The sequence below is a fragment of the Chinchilla lanigera genome, unplaced genomic scaffold, assembly GCF_000276665.1.
Source record: "Chinchilla lanigera isolate Chin_1 unplaced genomic scaffold, ChiLan1.0 scaffold00091, whole genome shotgun sequence".
NCBI classification, from domain to species: Eukaryota; Metazoa; Chordata; class Mammalia; order Rodentia; family Chinchillidae; genus Chinchilla; species Chinchilla lanigera.
The window spans coordinates 4,161,719-4,183,665 of NW_004955492.1; the positions used below are offsets into that span (position 1 = coordinate 4,161,719).

The following is a 21,947-nucleotide window of genomic DNA, read 5'->3' on the forward strand; positions in this document are numbered from 1 at the left end:
TGGCAGTTCAGATCTATGTCCTCCAGCAGCTGCAGAATTTTCAAACTATGAGTGGCGGTGACACTCACAGAGGCAAAGTGAGGTCTGCCCCTCTACAGAAGAGTCCAGGAGCAATGACTCATAGGCGCCACCACGAAATCACTAACTGGAAATCTTTGCTGCAGCCGCACTGCAAAGGACTCAGACTTGATTTGCCAAATCCCCCATGTGATACGAGCATGGCCACCTGCCAAAGAGCCAGAGAGAGACAGGGCCACTTGCCTTTCCTGGAGACACAGAGGTTTCCTTGCCGTATTGCTGCAAGGAAGAGAAGCTAAGGGCTTCCAGGAAGCCGTTCCTAGGTACAATTTGGCTTTGGAAGCGCAGGTGCCACGCCAGGGTGTTTGGTGCGTTGGTCTTTTTTTGGCGGCTTAGCATTCTTACATGCGGAAATTGTGTTCTTGCAGTGCATGGGGCTCTTGCCTTTGCCATCTGGTCCTGTACCATCTTCAGGTGACAACTGAAAGCACAGCAGGATTTGCTCTTGTCATCTAATGGGGTTTCAGGCAGTTTGAAATCGTTCATGTTCTGCAATGCTGGGCACATGATGCTCCCCTAAGACACTGAACAGAAGCCAGGATTTAACTACAAACAAGAGACCCAGCTTGCTAGCCAGCATGGAGGGAACCAGCTTCCTTGCAGCTGAGTAGATGGCTGCTAGTCAGCCTGCAGCAGAGACACCTACGAGTGACTACTAAAGGAAGCCTTCCTTGCTCACCCGAAGGAGGAACTCACCGTGCAGGTATGCCAGCATGTTTCAGTAACTGCCCAGTGCCAGCAGAGAGCAGGGGTAGCTTAGGCAGCAGGCTGGGTACAGGCTGAGGTCTTTGATACCACTGAGAAAAAATCCTGGTGCTCTTGGGACCTGGCTCATGCATATTGCTTGCCGGCCAGAGGCAGGTACTGTGGGGAAAGCTGGGTAGGGGTGGAAGGAACCCAAGGAAAGAGCATAAGGAGAATAAAGAGACTCCTCTGAGCTGAAGACATTCATTGGAGAGGTTTGAGCCCTGAGTCTAGGGTGCCAGGAAATTGAGATTGTTTTAGTCTTGGGCTTGTTGTATTTATAGACTCAATACATGGGTGCATGGGCTCATGTGGATGTTATTAACGAAGGCATCTCAAGCTGAGTGTATCCTAAATGTACTTTCTCTCTTTCCTTCTCACCTGCTAGCCCTCCCTGATGCTTAGGCCCTATTATACTTTTACTCTCAAGCCCTCCTGTACCTCCTCATGTGGACACTAGAGACTGGTGTAGGAGGGAGAGGGAGGCGGCACACATTGGAATTGTGAAATACAAAAGGATAGCTAAGAAATCCCATGGCTGGAGGGGTAGGGGAAGGGAAAGACTAAGCATGAGATTCAGGGGAAAGCTAGAAGGACAGAGTGCACGTCTGGTTGGGAGAGGCTGAGGACAGGCTGGAGGTCAGGAAGTTGGCCATGGAGAGCTGAGAACAAGCCCAGAAGGGTCAAGGTTATGAGGGGTCTTGAGCAATTGTCCTGTGAGCTGGGAAATCTCAATATGTGGGTGGGACAGTATGGCTGGGGTATGAGGAATGAATAAAAAGACAACTTCATCCACTGGGAAGCCAAGCCAGCAGGCTGGAGCTTTCAGCCAGTAGGTCTGCCTACTCTCCACCTTCCTTGGGTTCCTCCATCCTCCTAATCACCCCTTTCATACCCATATCCTCTCAGCTTGGGCCCTCACTGTCTGGGGCAAATGCAGGAGTCTCCCTGCTATTGTCACTGCCTCTAATACCTTCTCCCTCCCATCCGCTCTCACTCAACTACCAAGATGGTCTCTCGAAGACACATACTGCATCATCTCTCCAGTTTAAGGACTCCAGTGGCTTCCTAGCCCCTATAGAACAAAGCCCAAACTTCTCTGAGTACCCAGTGCTAGAGTCACATTCATTATTTGTGGTTCCTTAATATGACCTTAGAATGGCCTGTTTACTTCTCATGCTCTTCCCTCAGACTGGACTATCTTTTGCCCTGCCTGCAAAGCCACCTCTTCTGTGAAGTTTTCCCACCCTTTCTCCACAGCAGGGTTCATTGTTCTGCCTCCTATTCTTTTTTTCTTTTTCTTTTCCTTTCTTTTTTTTTTTTTTTTTTTTTGAGCAGGATCTATTTATTGAAGGAAAGAAAGCTTCTATCCAAGAGAGGGACAGAAGGGGGGCCTGAGTGAGTTGCCCAAGACTCTGTCTTTTCTAGGGACTTTTGTAGAGCAATACTACGAGGTGAGGTGGGTCTAAGGTAGGGGGAAATGGGAAATTACAAGGTGGGCATGAGGTGGGACAAAGCTATAGTCAGCCAATAAGATTACAAGTATAATCAGGTAAAACTGAGTAAATTGGGATCAAATGGGGAAGTGAGTCACATAGCAACCAGGTATGAATACAGAACAGGGGATTTTCCTGTAAGGCGTTGGGTCAGTGACTCTTCAAGGTGATGGCTACCTATTTAGAATGTCACTCCCTGATGTCCATCCCTAGGGAGATATGTGGGTGCATTTGGTTAATCTTTTATCTTTTTTTTTTGTCTTTTTGAGACAGGATCTCATTATGCAGTTCAGGTTGGCCTTGAGCTCACTTTGTAGCCCAGGCTGACCTCGAACTCACAACAATCCTCCTGCCTCAGCCTCCCGAATGCTGGGATGATAGGCATGTGTGCCACCATACCCGGCCTTTAATCTTTTGTCTTGAGGTCTGGCCCACAGCAAATATGTATCTTATCTTGTCTTTCATGTTGGCTCCTTCGAGGGCCTGGCCCTGTCTGACTGCCTATAATATTTCTATCTAACTCAGCTGCCTATAATACTACCCCCTCTGAAGAAGTAACCTGAACTGCCTAATGGGCGGTGACGGCTCTGGCTTCTTCAGGTTGAAAGTGGTCGTAGTTGTTGATTGGCAGTCAGAGATACTCTCCAGAGTGTTTATCTAAGCGCCCTCGATAAACATCAGGCATTTTCATCTTGGGTACTGGCTCCTATTCTTGTGTGGGGGTAAATCTATATAACATAAAATTTGCCATTTTAACCATTTTTAATTGTACAATTCAATGGTATTAAGTATATTCACAGTTTTTGTACAGCAATCACCATTATCCATTTCTAGAAACATTTTATCTTCTCTAACTGAAACTCTGTCCCCATTAAACACTACTCACTCTCCCTTTCCCTTAGCTTCTGGAAACCACTTTCCTCCTTTCTGTCTCCATGAATTTGACGACACTAGATACCTCATCTAAGCAGAACCATACAGTACTTGCCCTTTTGTGACTGGCTTGTTTCACTTAGCATAATGTGATCTGTGTCAGAATTTTCTTTCTTTTAAAGAAAAAAATACTGGGGCTGGGGATTTAGCTCAGTGGCAAAAGCGCCTGCCTGGCAAGTGCAAGGTCGTAAGTTCGGTTCCCGGTACCGGAGAAAAACCAAAAAAAAAAAAAAAAAGATAAAGAAAAAAATACTGAATAGTATTTCCTTGCATGGGTAGACCACATTTTCTTTATTCATTCACCTGCTGGTGGACCCTTGGACGGCTTCCACCCTTGATTATTGTGAATAATGCTGCTAGGAACATGGCTATATAGATATATTGTCAAGACCCCATGTTCACATCTTTTGGTATCTACCCAGAAGTGGAATTGCTGGATCATAATTCTAACTCCCATTCTTTGCCCTCAAAACTAATTATGCATTTTCAGTGTGGTAACATAGCCTTACATGAATTTCCTTGGCATAATTTTAGATAATTAAAGCATAACAAAGGACTCTGTCAAGGACGTTTGACTTTTCTTTGCAGTAAAAGTATGTTTTCCACAGAAGTCACAAACTTTGAAATGTGACAGTGCTAATAACACTGGAAATCTAAAATCAGATACTGGAAAAATGCTTCTAAGAAGGAAATTCTCTTGAGATATCTGGTTAGTAAGTTTTGTAGTTATCTGTTGTGATCTTCTTGGAAAGCTGGAGTCAGTAAACCCCAGTACCAACCTTACACTGCTCAGTACTTACATTAAGTTACTTAATTCTAATTTCATCATCAGTAAAATAACAAATGTCCCTTCACATTCATGATAATAAAGGAACCCAAATGGAAGCATTCTAGTAACCTCAAAAGGGGTACCATCTGCATCAGCACAATTCCCAGCCCTCTATGTGGTGTTGGGGCACTTTTAGCATACTTACAAGGCAGTAAGCTGGACTTATGGTCTTCTGTCAGAGGAGGCTAAGTGGAATTCCTTAAAGGACAAAGTGTTGAAATACTTTAGCATTCCCATCTGGATTAAGAAAGCCATTGAGCAAGAAGTGGAATTCCAGGGATAGTAAGGGTGATAAGAAAGGTGCTGGTAGAATTTAAAAACAGCAGTTGTGGAGACCTTTTGCTCTGAATAAGGAATACGCACAAAGAAAGCCCTCAGCCAGAAGTAGAAAAAAAGCTCTTGGCAAAAATGAATGGTAAATCCTACATGGTATGTGTGTATCTCATCCAGGCAGTATTGGTTAGAGTATTAGCAAAAACATTCTAACCTACTTCTCATGATTATTTCTAGCTCGCTGAGTGCATTAGGTGTGGCAAGGATGTGGTTATAGTCATTATTGTGATGTTGGTGCCAAAGCATGACACTTTTACTGAGAGATAAATCAACATAGCTTCTTTGCCTTAGAAAAACTAAGCCATCAACTTTTAGATCTTACACCCTACATTCCCAACTTTCATGTTTCAAAATGTCCATGTTATTGATTCTCCACCAGAAAAGGCAGTATAAGGCAAGCCTACTCATTTTTTTTTCATATAGACCGATACAATAATATTGAATGAGATATATTTTTCTTTCTTCATTACTCTCTGTTACTCTCTGAAAATGAGGAAGTAGAAAAAGAAAACATATTTGAAGCAATTAGAGAATTCAGAAGCTATCACTGATCTTACAGAAATGTGAGAGGCAGAAGGCCCAGGGCAGTGCATGTAGTAGCAGTTAAACCTAAGGAAAATGAGACAGCAGTTTCTTCTGAAAAATTCAGATCCATTTTCAGGGCCATTAGTTTCTGGATCTATATTTTGCTATTTCCAGAGAGCTCAGAAACAGACTGGCAAATAGGAAAGAACCGAATATGCAATAAAGTTGGCATTCTAATTAGAGGGGAAATAATGAGTATAATGGATGGTGTTAAAGCACTGTCTGCTTAGAGGGAGATTTTTTTCCTGTTCTGTTTTCCTTCAGGTGTTGTCATCCATAGGTATTTTATTTGGTCAGGGCACTACCAGTAGTAAACACAGGTGGCACCTGTGCCACTTGGCAGTGCTGGAGGTAAATATTGTTGACACTCAACTACTGCCATATCATCCTCCTTTGGCTAAACCAGACCCTAATGTCTAAGGGCTGGTCTTACTATTTGGCATCTACTGTGTGTTTGCCTTAAATTGATCAGATTTCAAGGCACCCTGCTCCCACTCGATACCAAAAAATGAGTTCTCCCCAGTGATGACTGTTCTCATACCACTTCTCCAGTAAGAGGCAGCTGTGGGTGGACAGGCTACTCAGCTAGTAGCTGTCTGTAATGTGTGAAGAGCTCATATCCTGGACTGCCTGCATCTGGTGTGGCAGATGGCAAGTCCAAGGTTAAAAGCCAGGTTTCCAACAATTAGCAGAGGCACAGCTGCCAGCAAATGCAGCTCTGCAACTCATCAGGAAACCCTTGCTCTGAGTTGCAGAAATGGTGCTATAGATTCCACAGGAAAAAAGCCAGGGGAGGTTATCTTGCAGGGTAAGAGGTCTCGCAATGGTGCCTCACAATGCATTTCCTGGTCATCTATTGCTTTGATTTTGGGGCCTCAATTTCCTGGCTAATGCTTTTATTATATGGAAAAGGAACTTGAAGTCTGAATAGCACGAGCAGCAGCAGGGCTATCATCACCATCATCATCATCAATTCCATTCCAGGTTTTGAGTATCTGATTGCCAAGGAGAGTGGGTGTGATAAGGGACTGGATGGGAGGGTGGGACAGTAGAGAAGGAATGTCTTCCAGAAGTCACACAAAACTCGGGAGAGGTTGGACAAATGGGAGCTTGTGCCTGGGCCACCAAGTCTAGCCCCAGAGCCAGAGTCGCTCTGTCACATGCCCCCTCCTTGCTGTCCAGGGAGGGGGTGCACTTTCCTAGACTGCATCCTGGCCTAGAGTTGGCATCCAGCTAAAGACAGAGCCCATCTCATCTAGAATGTCACCTTGTGCTTGCTACCTAAACTACCTATCTCACCTACATAATACAGATAAAAATCCAGATTATATTATTAAATAGGGCCAGACATTTTAAAATGTCTTGCTGTTTTAAAGTGCTTTATCATTTATATGCATGCTTTAATATATTTTATCAGGATCAATTGTTTTCCTCCAATTTCTAGAATCTGGCACCACCCCATGACCCTATCTTCATTATTTCATATTCTGGTGGTTGGTTTACCAAATTATTGAACAGCTACTATCTCAGGCACTTGGGAACACAAACAGGCAAAACATAGTCGCTACAAGTTAATAAACTCAAAGTATATGTGAGAAAAGAAACAATTTTTTTAAAAAATAGTGATACTGTAGACAATGGTTTTGTTTTGTTTTGTTTTGTTTTTCTTTTTTCCAGGTACGGGGAATCGAACTCATGACCTTGCACTTGCCAGGCACGCGCTGTGCCATTGAGCTAAATCCCCAGCCCCACTGTAGACAATGGTGACCTGGGGAAGACAATTAGATTGTTGCTTCAGTTACTTGAGATGTTCTTTCCCTTTTAGTAGATAAGAGAGAAAATGTGTATTTTAATATAATCCAATTTATAACAAAAGAGCAAGACTGACTTTTGATCGTTCAGTGCAAATCTCGTGCAGGTGCAGGATGAAGACTGTGATATCAGAGTGTTGTGTGGAACAGGATGACTCCTATCAGTGTGACACAGTACCATCCCAGCTGAGTAGACTTTTATTCATTGGTGTCTGGTCCTTACTAAAAGACTCTCCAGCAGCCCACAGTGTGACCTGTTGTTATAGTTTCAAAAGGCTTAATCAGCATCCCACTAATTGCCACACAATAGGCCCAAGATCTATGTTCCTCATCAGTTTAAATTATGTTCAAAGTTTCTTCAATAAGTGACTGGGCAGTTTAAGCAGTATGGATCATGACTTAGTTTAAAATGACTAGGATGATGTAAGGGGCAGTCACTACCCAGCCACAGTTGTTGAGAGGGAAAATACGAATCATCCACACCCAACCTCCTCCTTGCCTTCCCAGCCCCTCTGGCACACTGCCTGGAACTTTATCTTGACCCTTTCTACTTCTGAAAGGATCTTCAAACCACCATGGTCTCGCTCATCAGTCTTCACACGTGCTGATCCTTTTCCTAGAACAGAGCTTCTTAAACTTCATTGTGCATACAAATAACCCAAGGATCTTAATCAAACGCCAAGTCTGACTCAGTGGGGCCAGGCTGTGGCTTAAGACTGCTTCTCACAAGCCGCAAGTAATACTGAGATCCTGCAGGCCCAAGAGTAGCCTGGGCCTATACCACCCTTCCTGCCTGAACTGGCCAAGCTCCTAGTGGTTTCTGGGCACATGGATTGTACAGTTCTTTCACTCACTCACACATACACACACACACACACCCATACACACACACACACCATGCTGATAACACTAACTAATCAGCACACAAACCCTTACAGGGAACAATCAGCTTGCCAATTCTTTATTGCCAACTGACTGGTCAGGAAAAGACTGCAGAGACATACCAAACTGTTACTTCCATGTTCTAAATGGTTACTGAAATTCCAAAACAAGTAGAAAGGGCATATTTTCAGAACACAGGACAGTCTTTTATGGAAAACTCATGACATTGATGTTATTTTTTAAATGTTGGGCTAGGGATATAGCTCAGTGGCATAAGCACCTGCCTGGCAAGCACAAGGTCCTGAGTTCGATCCCCAGTACTGCAAAAAAAAAAAAAAAAAAAAAAGTGTTATCCTACACTGGAGGTGATATGGCAAGGAAATCCATTGAGAAAATCACTCACAAGAAAACTGAAAAGGCAGGAACGAACAAAGCTTTATTAAGCTGGCTGATGGACAGTCTCTAACCAGGAACCAGAGAAGATGTCTGCCCCATCTGGATCTCACCTTCAGTTTAAGTACATTTTATGTTTCCATAGTAACCATTACCTCATTTTTGGGACTCTTACAAGAATGCACAAAGTTTATCACAGAGTTTACTTTTCCCAGCAGGTTGGACAGTTGAATTCCAAATGACCATTGCAGTTTAACTTTTAGCCTACTTCTCAATCTGTCCTGTTCATTCTGTTCTGACTTTTTGACTGCTCTAAGAGAGTTGATAACTAACCAAGGCAAGTGGGGTTCAACTACAGCTTAAGTGAACTTTAAGTGACTTCTCAATATGGAGTTAAAAACAGAAAGTAGAGTCTATCTTGCCCTATCAGAGGCACTAAAAGCATTTAGGAAACATTGATCTGTCCAAAGCCTTCTTAGTTTTTAAGAGTCAAGTTTAGAGTCAGTCTTTCCAAAAAACCTTTCTGTTGTTATTTTGATTTTGGTAGTGGGGATTGAACCCAGGACTTTCTCACTGAAATACATCCAAAGTCTTTGTTTATTTTATTTTACTTATCTTTTGAGTCAGGATCTCACTAAATCACTAAGTTTGCGAGGTTGGGCTGGAACTTGTGATTCTCTTGCCTCAGCCTCCCAGAGTGCTGGGATTACAGGTGTGGACATTCATCCTCAGATCCAAGAAGCCTTTTCTGACCTGATATGGGCTTAAACAACCCTTCATGGTGCTCCAGACCATCCTACACATGTTACTGCTACTCCCCTCCTCTGTAATTGCTTGCCTGTCTGGAGTCCCGGCAGACCTGAATGTCTTTCAACTACCTGTGGAATCCAATCATTTAAAGTACTAGAGAGAAAATACCCAGTGATTGAATAAAGCCTAAAGTAATAGATCAACCTTGCAATCTTATTAGGAGATTCTGTGTAGGTGATTAGGAAATGGTCCAAAATTGTGGTGTGGATAAAATGATAGGCAAAGTGTACCTATTAAGAATCTTTTTTTTTTTTTGCCTTTTTGAGACAGGGTTTCACTATGGAGCTCAGGCTGGCCTTGAACTCACTTGGTAGCCCAGGTGGGCCTTGAACTCACAGTGATCCTCCTGCCTCAGCCTCCTGAGTGCTGGGATGACAGGTGTGTGCCACCACGCCCGGCCCTTATTAAGAATCTTTATGAAACAGGTTTTTTTTTTTTTTTTTTTTTTTTGAGTAGGCAGTGAAATACAGATATATACGTGTTTCTTAACTTGAGTCACTAGTCCTTACCTAATCCTATCCTTCTGCTGCTTTGAACTAGTCAAGTGATGTTCTGTTCTGTGAATCTGATCACTGCACTGAGTTTTTCTTTTTTCCTTTTTTTTTTTGTCTTTTTTGAGACAGGGTCTCGTTGTGCAGTTCAGGCTGGCTTTGGGCTCACTTTGTAGCCCAGGCTGGTCTTGAACTTGCAGTGATCCTCCTGCCTCAGCCTCCCAAGTGCTGGGATTACAGGAGTGTGCCACCACGCCCGGCCTTGCACTGGGTTTTTCTAATTTCCTTCTGAATGAGCTACTATGAACTTTAGAGAGTTCTTATAGTCCTTCATCTTCTCAGATCACTCAGGCTTGAAGCTTTATAAATAGGAATGGATAGGAAACCTGCATTATTAATGCTAATGTTTCTTCTCTTTACTTTTTAGCCTGTCTACTGTATAGGGGTAGACTTAGTTTGATCTTTCAAAATAAACAGCCCTTGTAGGTTACAGCTGAAAGTTACTTAGTTAATCACGGGAATATATGGGGAATTAAGACAGATAAATATTGCTACTCAAATAAGAAGTGCTATGTAAATCACTTGGCTAAGAATTACATTCAATAATGGACCTAGGGGCTGGGGATTTAGCTCAGCAGCACAGTGCTTGCCTGGCAAGTGAAAGGTCGTGAGTTCGATTCCTGGTACCAGAAAAAAAACAAAACAAAAAAAACAAACAACAACAAAAAAAATGGACCTAAATCTCTCTTTCCTCAGTTACAGTGATGGTGACAGTTATAACAACAAAAACAATAACTGTGTGTTTGTGTACTAAACCATTGGTAGGCATAGATATAAATTACTAGAGATTATCATTGGGATAAAATCACAGTGTACTTCATTTTCTATGTTGTGTGTTCGTCTAATGTTTAACTTTATTATTATTATTATTATTTTTGTTTTGTTTTTGTTTTTTTCTGGTACCAGGGATTGAACTCATGACATTGTGCTTGCCGGGCAGGCGCTGTGCCGCTGAGCTAAATCCCCAGCCCCTTTAACTTTATTATTATAGCACTATGTTTCCTATGGTAAGCACAAAAACAGATCAGAATTTTTAAAAGAAAAAAAAACTTTTCTGAGAAATAATGACACCATTGCCCACAGTGCAGTCTTTCCTACATAGGAAGCTACATAGAACATGAACGCATACTCAGCATGAGATTTTCACAGAAAATTAGGAAATCTGTGTTGTTGTAACTCTTCTAGCTGGCTGAAAAGGTCATCTCATAGAAATTTTTTTGAAGTTTACAATTCATCATTTAATGCAATAACATGAATTCATAAGTAAAATGTAGATACTTTGGGAAATTTAAAATGCTACCAGTGATTTAGTGGGGAAACTTACATAAACAGACTTTATTAAAATCTGATCTGGTAACTTTTGCAAAAAGGAGCAGATATTGCTGCCAGCTTAATGGAGACATTAATTATGAATTGACTAGTTCAATGAAATTTCAAGGTTCCTGTTAAAAAATACATTTTAAAAAGATTTCTCATACAACCTAATCAAGTAGAGCACTCCTAAACTAAACATATGCATCTATAATTTTTTAATACAGCAATTATTTGGTATTTAAATATATAAATTTAGTCATTTGCGTAATTTTGACTGCGTTACAATTTATAGGCATTGCAGCCCTGTGTTCTTTTATAACTTCACAATCCCATTTCTGTCCCAGTGCATTGCAGTACATGTGAGCTGTACAACTGCATCTCAAAAGTATGATTAATTTTGCATATTAATTTAATATTAACCTTTGCATATTTATTTGATTTTTAAACAAAATTTCCTTAAAGTGTTCACAGAGTTCCTACTAAATGTCAGGCACTGTTCTGGTTCTTGGGGTACATTATAAATAGAACAAAGATTGCTGCCCAAATAGGTGCTATAGTCTAAACATGGGTGACAATAAAAATAAACATAGTATTCGGTAAATTATATAGGATTTTAGAAACTGATAGGTGCTATGAAAGAGTTGATGTTTAAAATTATAGTTTACACTAATGCGGACTCAGTACCAGAGCCCAAGTGACATAACTATTTGTTTCTTAGTAAAATTATTATTATTTTTTTTTTTCCTCCGGTACCGGGAACCGAACTCACGACCTTGCGCTTGCCAGTCTTAGTAAAATTATTGTAGGAGATATTTGTCTTATGAGAGAAATTCAAGCGTAGAACCCCAGGGTAGAGGCCCTTCTTGCCTAGGCTGAAGGGTAGTATTGAGGGTAAAACTCACTGAGAGATAAAATCAGAGCAAAGACAAGAAAATAAGGGAGTTACCCTGTGGTCTTCCATCTGGAAAAAATGCACTTTTGCACAGAGGGAGCAGGCAATGCAGAGGCCTAAAGGAAGGGAACTGTCTGGCAGAACCTCTGGTTTAACAGTAGGGAGGCCACTATGTCTGCAAGGTTGGGAGAACAGGAAGAGATGGAGGTGGTGGTGTAGGTTTTTAACTTTAGAGGTCATTCTAAGGACTTTTGGCTTTTACCTAAGTGAAATGAGGAACCACTACTGGGTTTTGATCTGATTTACATATCCATTTAAGTCATTAAATTTTTTAAGAGTGCACTTTAGGGACTAATTAAATGTGAAACTGTGCACATTTACATTTACTACTTTTTAGGGGGGATCTTTTTGAGACAGAGTTTTATTATGCAGTTCAGGCTGGCCTTGAACTCACTTTGTAGCCTAGGCTGGCCTCAAACTCCCAGTGATCTTCCTGCCTCAGCTTCCCGAGTGCTGGGATTACAGGCGTGTGCCACCATGCCTAGCTTTACTGCATATTTTTAAACTCTGATGTTATAATCTCATTTTAGAGTTTAATGTTAGAGTCAAACGATCTGGAGAATTTATCACTTAAAAATTTTCTAGTATGTCATATATACATAATTAGGGCTTTTTTCTATAAATTTATTACCTTTTCTTCCTTTGAATGTTCTTAATTATACCTTTTGTTAATTTGTTAACAAATTAATAAATTAACAAATTTGTTAATTTGAAATCTTTTAAGCTAAATGTTATCTGATGTGTATACAACATATTAATGTTCTAAAATACTCTTGAACCAAATCAATACTGTAGTACCTTGGTTAAAATGCTTTATGACCCAGATATGCAGAGAAAAGAAAAATAAGAGTAAAAATAAAAATACTCTGAGGGCCAAATGTGCACAATTGTCATGTAAATTAAATTATCATGTAAATTAATTATCATGCAAAGTCTGTCTGTCTCACTCTTTTTGCCTTACTGAAGTCATGATCATCTATTACCTCCCATTCCAGGGAAAAAGAAAATAATTTGTTACTTGGCATTTCTGTGTCTTCTTCTGTTCATTAAAAAAGGCTTTTTAAGGTTACAGGGTGAAAGTTGATGTATAATTTTTTGGGGGGGTGTTTTGAGACAGGGTCTTGGTATGCAGTTCAGGCTGGCCTTGAGCTCACTTTGTAGACCAGGCTGGTCTCAAACTCGCAATGATCCTCCTGCCTCAGCCTCCCAAGTGCTGGGATTACAGGCATGTGCCACCACGCCTGGCTGATGTATAATTTTTAAGAGTAGATTCAGTTTGGCTTCCTCATTCTCTTTTAGAGACACCAAAATTATCTCCAGTACCTGGTACAGTACCTAGCACATGGCAGGTGCTCATTATACATTTATTAAACGAGTGCCTAGTCCCCCTGAGGCATATCTTCCACTAAATTATTAGAGACTTTGTATGTTGCCCATCTCTGAAAGTTTTATATTTTAAAAGACTGCTGGCAGAGGAACTGGTAACTTCTGTCTAAAAATATTAATTACCAATGGTTAAACATCAAAGTCAGAGGGAAGCTATTTTAAAAAGGGAAATTTTCCCAGAGAGCTGCTAAAAACCACATCAATGGGCAACTCTAGTTTTCTTCTCACACTGGTTCAGATGCTAGATGAAGAGTTTGCATTTGATATGTAGCCTTTGGACATACGAACCCGAATTATTTCTATTTCTTGATTCCTGTGCAAAAAGTTACCAGCATTGTTGATTATATAGCAATTCCTATCAATTTGTAGACTATTTGCTTGTAGATTACACGGTTTGGTAGGATTTGAAAACTACTGAACAATACATATCTTTATAGGTCAGCGTCTTTCCCAGTTTCTCTCACATTCTGCAAGGACTGTCAGTGACTGGAAGGTGAGAAAGGCAAGCTGTGAAATGGCAAATTGCCTACAAGAGCAGTCTATTAGGCCCACACAGCGCCTTCAGTCTGTGATGCATCTGAAACTTACTGTGTTTAGCCAGTGGCTCCCATGCTCTGAAAGGACTGGTATATTTTAAGGCATATTTTGCAGACAATATGAAAGAAAACCAGAACCAGGCAGAAGGTAAAGTGGTGAACATAAATTTTACTCAGGACTGACTATTCATTAGGAGAGACCCCGGTACAAAACTGGGCTCCATTCTGAATACACTAGGGTTAGTGGGGATTCATAGTTAAGGAGCAGGAGGTAAAAAGGATATCAAGTTGGGCGAATTCTGGCTGAAACACCCTACTGGGATGGCTTCTGAAGGCAGGCCATCGTAATCAGATACAAAAGGTGGGGAGTGAAATCATTCTGATTTGATACTGAGGGAAGGGGCTTAGGGGATTCTCGCTGTACGGCCTTGCTTATTTGCGAAAACTGGACTTTAAAAGAAAGTGCGCACAGGTGGGCCAGGGAGAGATTCCAGAGCCTAAGTTTGTCTGTCACAGGGTCCCCTGTATACAAATGTGCTTGCACAGGGCTGAGGCGGCAAATACATATCTGCAGTGAATTCATGCTGTGGTTCTGCAAGCTTCTTTAAGGTTTTTGAAAGGAGCCTACGGTAACCCTGCCGCTGGGCTTCCCAGGCTCCAGAGGAGGATAATCTGCTTGCCTTCTGGTACCTCTTCTGCATTCATTCTCTGGACCTCCACAACAGGGGAGGATGACAGCCAGACGGAGGAAGCAGACACTGCGCATGTGCCCGATGCTGCTTGGGCAAGTTAGCTCTCTGGGTTTAGTAGCGGGCGCCAGCTGTGCTCGAAGAGGTGGGGCGGGGCCGGGTCGCCCAGAGGAGCCATCTTTCCATTGGCCCCTACAGTGTCTTACGTCACGCCGGCGACCTAGCGCTCCCTCCCAGAGGGGCGGGGCTCGGGCCCCTGCGGCGGGACCTGGGGCGCAGGCGCAGACCGGAGGGCCTGGGTCAGCGAAGGGGGAGGAAGGGGTGGTGTTCCCGGTTTCCTGGGTTACCTGAGGGGGCGGGGGTGGGGAGTGCACGGCGGCGGCAGCAGCAACAGCACGGGATTCTCCGGGTGAGGGAGCGCGCGGCGGCCACCAAGCAGGTAAAGGCGGCAGCTGGGCGCCGACAGCACCGCAGAGGGCTGGGGGTCGGGACCCCGGTACGGCCTGGGAGGAAGACGGAGGAGGTCGCGGCCGCGGAGTCGAGGGCACCGAGGGCCTCGGCCGTGCGCTGACGCGGCTCCCCGGCCTCGGAGCTTCAGGAGGGTCCACGCGGCGTTGCCGCCTGTGACAGCGCTAAGCCGGGCGGGGACCTCAGCGGGCCCCGCGCACCGTGGCAGCGACGGCGCGGCCCCGGACCCGAACTTAACTTCCCGGGAGGCTGTGGCGCCTGGCCAGTCCTCCTGCTGTGCGTTTTACCCGGTCCCCAGGCCAGGCCCGCCCCGCCAGGCAGCAGCGGGGGGGTGACAGTGGCCACGCCGCCACCCCGCTGGCGCTTTCCGCCCCTGGCCGCGGTGCTGGCCCACCTGTCGTGCCCCGGGCTTCTCAGTCCGTGTTTCCCCTGCCCGTGACACCCTGTGTGTGCGCGGACCTCCTCTCCCCGGAGGTCCCCGGAGGCATCCTGGGGTCCAGGCATCAGGTAGGTGCCTGTTTGCCGCTGCTGGGCTGCGCTTGAGGCAGTGGACCCAAGATCCCAGTGCCACAGTGTTGGAGGCCAGGGGTGACTCCTGGTGGAGGTGATGAGCTTAGAGACTTGAAGAACCGCTTCCTTATCCGTGAATCTTATCGGGTTAAACAAATAACATCCCCTATGTGCTCAGCAGACCATACGCACCTAGTGACAGCCTTGGGTGATTGATAGGGTTTATTTTAAGCCGATAGACAATTTGAAGGGAGTTGACTCTTGTGTTGACTACGCTTGTATCGTATCGAATTTCAGGCCAGTGTTGCCTTGAAGATCGAATTAAGCTCGCCTTTTCTCTACGGCCTAACATTGATAGAACAAACTGAATTGAGCTTTTCTTCTTGATAGTTGCCTCTTCATATTACTTTAAAGTTCTGCATCCATAAGCCTTATGCTATTAAAGATACCGACGCTAGGCTTTCCTATTATAGATGTAGTTAATTAATATTGGGTATCTGTTTAAAAGAACCTTGTAGATACACCGTAGCTAGCAACTTGCTTTAGATAGCTCTTTGCTACTATCCATATTGGTACTGCAAAGAAGGGAGAATTTGAGGAGAGGACACAAAAAGTAAATGAGTTCCTGTAATTTACATGAAAATACTTTGTAAACATAAAATTTTATATATCATATATGCATTTAGTAAATACTTGTTGAACAAGTGCTGTGTGCCACTTTTTTTTTTTTTTTTTTTTGATACTGGGGATTAAAGGCAGAGTCTTCACAGTCCTCCTGCTTCAGCCTCCCAGAGTGCTAGGATTCTGGCTGGCAGACACTACTCTAAACAGGTAAATATCCCTTCTTCATGCTGCTTACATTCTAATGGGAGACTTCAAATAATAAACACGCAAAATGTGTGCTGTCAGATGGTGTTAAGAACTATTGAGAAAAAGGGAGTGAAGGTGGGAAGACAGGGAACTGGCAGCCAGTTGCAGTTTTAATTAGAGGTAGACAGGAAAGGCCTGGAGAAAATGATATGTGAGCCAAGTCTGGAAGGAAGGGAGGAGTAATCCATGCATTTCTCTGGGGGAAGGGTGTGCAACAGAAGTTAAGACACTTGCAAAAGCCCTGAGGCAGGAGTGCGCTAGGCTTGTTTGAGGACAGCAGGGAGGATAATTTGACTCTGGCAGAGTGAGAAGAGTAATAGCTGTAGGAGAAACGCTAGACGGGTTGGTGGGGTGGGAGACTGAATTGTGTAAGGCCCTACTGTAAGTCTGTAGAAGGAGAGTCATTGCTTTTGAGTAAAAAAGTATATAAGCAGAATCACTTTTTTAAAAGGTCATTGGTGGTTACATGGAGAAGAGAACTTGTTTTAGGGGAAGGGTTGGGCAGGAGCAGGTACAGTGATGCTAGTCTTCAGGCTGTTGCCACAGTCCAGCTCAGAGATGATATAGCTTGGATCAGAGTGGACTGGTAGCCTTGGTGAGCGGTTGTTGATTTCTGCATAAATAGACATGAAAATGATACTAAAATTTTTGTCTTTAGCTTTGAAAGATAGGCTATTGCCTACTGAGATTAGTTTTATGAGAAGAGTTGGTTTGGTGGGGAGGTTAGAAGATAATAAAATTCAACATCTGAATGGAGATTACTAGAGATAAACTCTAGGGACTTTGTAGAAGCTTCTTATGTTACAGTACCTTGACTAGTCAAGGGCTTAATATTTTTTACCTATAAACTGCCAGTTATTGTTGTTATTGCCAGTGTTGTTTTATGCTCATTTTATTTTTTAGCTCTTGAACCAACTTAGTCATTCTTTTCTCCAGTGTAGTTTTATTTTTGTTTGCTTGAACTCAGGTTATGTATTTGCTAGTTTCTGTTGTAGAGAAAGCCATATGATCCAAAATTTCAGTGTAACTCTTTGGTCCTTTGCTGTATTTTACTTGAATATCTTTATTTGACCGATCATTTTTTGAATTATCTTTAGACCCCTGGATTAAGTTAAAAACATTTTTTAAGTTCTAGAACTGTTTAAATGTGGCTTCACTTGGCCATTTGTAAAATTACAATGGAAATGACCTGAATTTTTAATACTTTACTAATAATTCAGTAATATTTTCAGGGATTATCTTAATTCTTTTGTTTCATTAAAGATGGCTTGAAATAATGGCAATCATATGTTAAATGGAGAATTTTTACATCAAATTAGAGTAATACAATTTGATCTGTAAAACTTGCATCAAAAATATGATTCTTTACTGACCCAACCCCTTACAGGAAAAGCCCCTATTCTATAGTATGCCTGCTAGCTACGTGACTCAAAATGGCTTCCCCATTTGATCCCGATTTAGTCAATTTTATCTAAACAATTCTTTTTAGCTGACTATAGTTTTGTCCCACCTCATGTCCACCTTGTGATTTCCCATTTTTCCCCTACCTTGGACCAGTCTTACCTTATTTTTTTGCTCTGTAAAAGTCCTAGAAAAGACAATCTTGGGCAACCCACTCAGGCCCCCCTTCTGTCCCTCTCTCAGACAGAAGCTTTCTTTCCCTCAATAAATGTATTCTGCTCTTAAAACAAAATAAAACAAAACGAAACAAATATATGACTCTTGTTGGGCGTGGTGGCCAACACCTGTGATCCCAGCGCTTGAGAGGCTGAGGCAGGAGGATCACTAAGAGTTCAAGGCCAGCCTGAGCTACATACTGAGTTCAAAGCAGCCTGTCTAAAAAACAAAAAACAAAAAACAAAAAAAAACCCCAAACAACAAGAACAACAACAAAACACTCCTGTAATTGAAGTGCTGTTCCTCATTAAGAGCCAGAAAATAAGCTAATAATCATAAATGGATTTTCAACATATATCATGAAAATATATAAAAATATGCCAGATTAATAATGGATTATATATGGACTTATTTTTAGATGTAGGAGATGCCATCTTTATATACAGGCTAATGAAAAAAATTAAGCTCAGCCTAACTACGTATAGTACATTTGTCATAAATCCTACAAATTTGAAAGCAGTCCTAAGTGGAATGCCGGATAGGTAGAACAGTATTTATATAATAAGAATGTCAAATAATGTGCAACGTACATGTAAATCAATATATTTTTGTATAAACTGATCTTGAAGTTGATGCTGTATCCTCCTGATACTACTTTCTTTCATTGCTGCTTCTCATCAGGGTTTTGGTTTTGTGCCTCTTAACTTCCCTGGCCTTGTTTATGCTAACTGAAAGAGGTCTGGTACATTTGGAAATTCTGAATGCTTATTGAATCTAACTGCTAGAAAAATAAAATAAAAGAGAACAAAGAAAAATCTCACCTTACAGCACAAAAGATTAGTACTTAAAATCAGTCATTTTAATTAATCCACAGGAACCAAACAAATATGCAGAAAGCTATTGTTCCATGCAAATGAGATTCTTTGTAACCAAAATCCAAAATGGATGAGGAAATGAGAGCTTCTAGCTATTTTAAATAAGTGGAAAAATAGATGAATAGTAGGGTAGAGTTCACTCTTAGAAATGTTTAAAACTACTACCACTAATCTTGAAAAGGTAAAGAGATGTTCAGATAGTGGATTATTACTTATCTGTCAAATAGGGCTGGGGATATAGCTCAGCGGCACAGCACATGCCTGGCAAGCATGAGGTCCTGAGTTCAATTACCAGTACAGAAAAAAAAAAAAAAGGATGAATTATATAGATAATACAACAAGACTGATAAATTTCAAAATAATTACACTTCATGAAAAAAATAGAACAAAAAAAAAGTAGTACATACTGTATGGTTCCATCTGTAAAGTTCTAGAAAATGATACTAATCTATAGTGGCAGAAAGCATATCAGTGATGGCCTGATGGGGAAAAAGGGCGAATTACAGAGGTATACCAGGAAACTTCAGGAAGCTACATGTTCAGGGTCTTGATTATGATAGCGTGCATTTCTTGGGTGTGAACATATGTTTAAACTTATAAAATTGTACACTCTAAGTATGGGCAGCTTGTAGTATGTCATTTATATCTTAATAAAGTGTTATTTAGAGGTAGCTCAGCCCTGAAAATATGTGACGGAATCTTAAATATGTATTACTAAATGAAAAAAAGCCAATCTGAAAAGTTTATATGCTTTATGATTCCAACTCTATAACATTCTGGAAAAGTCAAAACTCTGAAGACAGTAAAAAAAAGCTAGGGTTTACTAGGGATGGAGGGGAGACGGATGAATGAGCAGAGAGAGGCACAAAAGGTTTTTCGGGAAGTGAGGTTATTCTGTGAGATACTACAGTACTGGATACATGTCTGTGCATTTGTTAAAACCTATACAGTGTACACAGGAAAAGGGAGGCTTAATGTAAACTATGGATTTGGGTTCAGAAATAATAATAATAATACAGAAATGATTGTGACAGATGTGTCTCTGGTATGGGATGTCCATATCTGAAAAGGCTTGTGGGAATGGTTGGGGACTCTACTTTCCACTAGATTTTGTTATGAACCTAAAACTTGTCTAAAGAGATTTTTGCTAGAAACTCGAAGATCTGCATATTTTACTGAAAAATTAGGGAGGGGTAGGTGAAGCTGAGAAACTGTACTTTGAAAATCTTAAAACTGAGTCCTAGAAAAATAATAGACCAGATTGCCAAATGCTTCATAATTTGTGATTAGAAAGCACTGATTACTAGGACAGATAATTCATTTTTAAAGAATAAGTCATTTTAAAATGACCTGATTGAAAAAAAAATGACCTGATGCTCATTTTGCCAAAGATGCACTTCACAATTTACAGAATGCACTTCCATATATTGCTTCATTAAACCCTTAAAAAAAGCTTTACAAGTTAGTGTAAGACAAGAAACGGCAACAGTAGCCGCCTTAGGAAAGCTCAAAGGGGTAGATGTGGCAGAAGGGGCTTGCTTGGATATAGATAAAGAAGAAGGAATCAAAGCAGGCTTTGATTCTAGATTGTATAATTGGACGAATACTGATGCTGATAATTATTCTCAATTTTCAAAATACAAGTGGAGGAGTAGATTTGGAGATGTGAAATTCATTGGTTTTCTTCAGTTTGATGGAATTAGCTGTTTTATTTCTTTTGTTGGGACCAAAGTGGATAGGATTGTTTTGGAAAAAAAAGTCTGAGCCAAATAAAAACATCTTTGTTTTTCAGATATTTGGGATATGAAGGGAGGGCAGTGGGGGAAAGGTTGAACAGGGAGATGTGATTTGTGGAAGGCTTACTTTTTCTTAAAGATAGAGAAATCAGAGTTGCTGGCAAATATTTTTCCCCATTCTGCACATTGTTTGTTCAGTTTGCTGTTAAGTTTGTTTGCATTGGTGTGAAGTTTTTTAATTTGATACCATCTATTTGTTCATTTTTGATGTTATTTCTTGTGCAATTGGGATTCTGTGCAGAAAATCCTTGACTGTGCCTATATCTTCAAGAATTTTACTTTTCAGGGGCTGGGGATTTAGCTCAGTGGCAAAAGCGCCTGCCTGGCAAGCACAAGGTCGTGAGTTCGGTTCCCGGTACCGAGAAAAAACAACAAAAAAAAACAAAACAAAAAAAAAAAAAAAAAGAATTTTACTTTTCAACAAATTCAGTACTTCTGTTTTAATATTTAGGTTTTGATCCATTTTCATTTTATTTTAGTACGTGGTGATAGGTATCAGTCTAGATTTAATCTCTGCATGTACAGCCATTTTTTCCAACACCATTTGTTAAGGAAGCTGTCTTTCCTCCAGCAAATGATTTTGGCCCCCCTTTCAAAGATTATATAGCTGAATGTAGCTGGGGTTTTTCTGCATCCTGTGTTCTGTTCCATTGATCCACATGTCTTTTTTTGTGCTGTTTTTTTTTTTTTTTTTTTTTTTTTTTTTCTCTGGTACCGGGAACCGAACTCATGACCTTGCGCTTGCCAGGCAGGCGCTTTTGCCGCTGTTTTGTGCTGTTTTTGTCACTGTAGCTTTGTACTATAACCTGAAATGAGAGTTCTGTATGTTCTTTTGCCCAGGATTGCTTTTGCTGTTCTGGGTCTTTTCTAGTTCCATATAAATTTTAGAGTATTTTTTTTCTAGCTTTGTGAGAAATGCTGTTGGTATTTTGATTTGAAAAAATTTTTTTTTTTGCATTTCAATAACTTTATTGAAAGGTATATTTCTTAGTACCAAACATAATGGTAGTTGGTTAGGTTACCTCTGCTAACTCAAAGTTAATATTGACGTTTTCAAAATAGTGAACTATATCAGCCTTTTGATAAAACTGAAGTTATCTATAAAACAGGGTTTACAAAAAGTTAAAGGTAGAATATACTATGGTTCTTTGGTTTACTTTTCAATGCTTATTTATCTACATGATGTCAAAATTGGTTACATTCATTCTGGATAGACTCAGGCTTTAGGCCTCACTGAGTTACTGTCTACAATGCTAACAATATATATACATCTTCTTACATTCATTGGCTCACGTGGAGAATTCCAAACACTAACTCAGTGATTTCATAATTATAGAAGTGCCTACTTACTTTTCTTAAGACATAGTATAGAAATTTGTGTAAGTATATTCTATTCCATAAAAAAAAAAAAAAACAACTAGAAGCAATGGTAGTTTTATAGAAACAATTCAGAGTAAAACCTGGAGTGCTTTATCTAGCCAGAACTTAG

General features: G+C 41.1%; 1 protein-coding gene across 8 annotated transcripts in view; it reads left to right on the plus strand.

Annotated features, from left to right (window-relative positions):
* Window positions 1-257: 257 nt before the first annotated feature.
* Lyst (lysosomal trafficking regulator) overlaps window positions 258-21,947 on the plus strand; it is a 209,662-nt gene continuing 187,972 nt past the window's right edge. For 4 of the 8 annotated variants that reach the window (XM_013504690.1, XM_013504693.1, XM_013504695.1 and 1 more), the window contains exon 1: window positions 14,572-14,761. The gene's annotated coding sequence lies outside the window, so the exon portion shown is untranslated. Of the gene's footprint in view, window positions 782-14,557; window positions 14,762-16,055; window positions 16,132-21,947 lie in introns of those variants that run through there. The other 4 variants (XM_013504691.1, XM_013504692.1, XM_013504696.1 and 1 more) reach the window with 4 other exon arrangements.